Source organism: Oryx dammah, unplaced genomic scaffold, assembly GCF_014754425.2.
Source record: "Oryx dammah isolate SB20612 unplaced genomic scaffold, SCBI_Odam_1.1 HiC_scaffold_5, whole genome shotgun sequence".
Lineage (NCBI taxonomy): Eukaryota > Metazoa > Chordata > Mammalia > Artiodactyla > Bovidae > Oryx > Oryx dammah.
Window position 1 is genome coordinate 54,033,119 of NW_024070189.1, and position 2,507 is coordinate 54,035,625.

Consider the following 2,507-nt stretch of genomic DNA (forward strand, 5'->3'; position numbering starts at 1 on the left):
TAATAAATCTTAATGTCTTTTTTGTAGTTTTTATCTGCATTCAACTCTTCCAAAAGGATATTTCTGTGAAAATCAAAAAACACATTTGTTTTGTAAAATCTATTTTAAAGGGTACTTCAGGCTGTATTGTTCTCTTTCCATGGGCTCTGTATATAATGGGGTGACCCTGTGTGGATTCCTGGTATGTGAAGTTCTACTATTCAGGGCAGGGTCAAAGCCCTGCTACACAATGCAAAAGGAGTTAATACTTTAGTCCACTCCATGAATGCCTTTCTGGGTCAAAGGGATTGTTTGATTTCCCTAACTTCAAAACCATGAGTTTGTTTCAGATTTGACCTTGTTATACAATCCCAGCAGAAGCCCACCTCTCATCAGTTCAGGGGCCACTGTCCCTGTACTCTGACATCCCAACTGGAATATCACAGCTCAAGAGTGGCCAACCTGAGTAAGGAATGCAAATTTACCAATGCCATCATTGAGGAGATGCTGTTTTCTCTCTTTCAGCATTTAAGCCTTTAAAAACATATATGCTATAAACTAAAGAACTGATAGTGGACATCTAGTGCTCTTATCATTTTAATGGCCTTGTGCTCTTCATTTTATGAATCAACCCTCCTCTATTTCATGGGCTATTGATAAGACCATTAATCCAGGGTCCTAATCCCTAGTCACAGAGCTAGGCACCTAATACAGACTGCATGACTGGCCAATTAGAACACCTAATTTAGAACAGTTAGTCAAAAAAAGAGAGCTGGTCCTCCAAACAGGTCTAATTAGTGTTGGTTTTATTCTTTATTTAGACCTAACTTTTTCTCTTTCTTTCTAATTGAAGGATAATTGCTTTACAATATTGTGTTGCTTTCTGCCATATATCAACATGCATCAGCCATAGCAGACTTAACCCTTATGTTTTTAGAAGTGAAATCAATCAGAAGGTAAGGTTATAAGGGAATAATCTTTCAATGTTGCTGTATACTTGCTCAGTCATGTCTGACTCTTTATGATTCAATGAACTGTAGCCTGCCAGGTTCCTCTGTCCATGGAATTCTCCAGACAAGAATACTGGAGTGGGTTGCCATTTCCTTCTCCAGGAGACCTTCCTAGATCAGGGATTGAAAGCACATCTCCTATATTGGCAGGGAGATTATGAGCCACCAGGAAAGCTTTGCAAACTCTTATACATTCTTCTTTGGTATAAAGCAGGCTTTTATTGCTCACAGGGTTATTTGGGAGGTGCAATTTTTTTTTCCTTGTATTCCCCCATTCAATCTGGGCTGCCACAATCAGACAGAAAGCATGAGGACACATTTTTCTTGCATCTGTAGTGGAAGCCCTAGCAGACACAGTGTTTGTTTTAATATAATGGATGCAGGTACAGAGAAGGAGAGGGTTCTTGGAATTATGACATGTATAAATGTGGAGCAGCTTATACTGTCCACACAGTGGTGAGGCAAGATCTAAAGAATGGAATAACCTAGTGAAGCGAAAGTCACTCAGTAGTGTCCAACTCTTTGCAACCCCGTGGACTATACAGTCCATGGAACTCTCCAGGCCAGAATATTGGAGTGGGTAGCCATTCCCTTCTCCAGGGGATCTTCCTAACCCAGGCCTCCCACATTGCGGGCAGATTCTTTACCAGCTGAGCCACGAGGGAAGCCCAGAATAACCTAAGGGGGAAATAGAGAAAAGGGCAGGGACCAATGGCATCACTTGACCTTCCTTCTCCTATGTTACCTAAAGCCAAGACTACTACATTGGTTTCCCTTGACCGCCGTTAGTTCCCCACCCCCCTGCTTTATAACTTTGTGCATAAAGAAGTTGGAACTGGACTTTGTCACATGAAAATATCCTGGTTAATCTTTTATGTCTTTAAACCAGAATATATACTTAGAATTTTTAAGCATATTATTTTGTTTTTCCTTATAATGTCAACAGTTAATAATGTCTATCTATTCAGTACTTTGGCCACCTCATATGAAGAGTTGACTCATTGGAAAAGACTCTGATGCTGGGAGGGATTGGGGGCAGGAGGAGAAGGGGACGACAGAGGATGAGATGGCTGGATGGCATCACTGACTCGATGGACATAAGTTTGAGTGAACTCCAGGAGTTGGTGATGGACAGGGAGGCCTGGCGTGCTGTGATTCATGGGGTCACAAAGAGTCGGACACAACTGAGCGACTGAACTGAACTGAACTGAACACATTGGAAAAAGAAAGGTAAAACTCAGTCACTTTGAAGTATGTTCCTGATATCTGTTATCATATGGCATAATCACACTCTTTAATGACAAAACTTCATGTCTCTTGAATTATTATCATGAAAACTTTTGGTATCTTACCTAGTCAATAGCTCTTCATCATTCACTTGCTTCCATACAGACATTTAAGATGATACCCTTCCTCCATAATCAAAATTAGGTTTTCTAAAAATTCAGTGGAGCTATCCAATATTTTAGTTAATTTTAGATCTCTCCTCTATTAAAAGACTTATAAGAAGATAGTCTT

At 40.2% G+C, this 2,507-nt stretch overlaps 1 non-coding gene across 1 annotated transcript; it reads right to left on the reverse strand.

The window, feature by feature from the left end:
• Positions 1-1,248: 1,248 nt before the first annotated feature.
• On the reverse strand, positions 1,249-1,372 carry LOC120864935. Its single transcript, XR_005721276.1, has one exon. It is a non-coding gene; the product is annotated as a small nucleolar RNA SNORA31 (small nucleolar RNA).
• Positions 1,373-2,507: the final 1,135 nt, after the last annotated feature.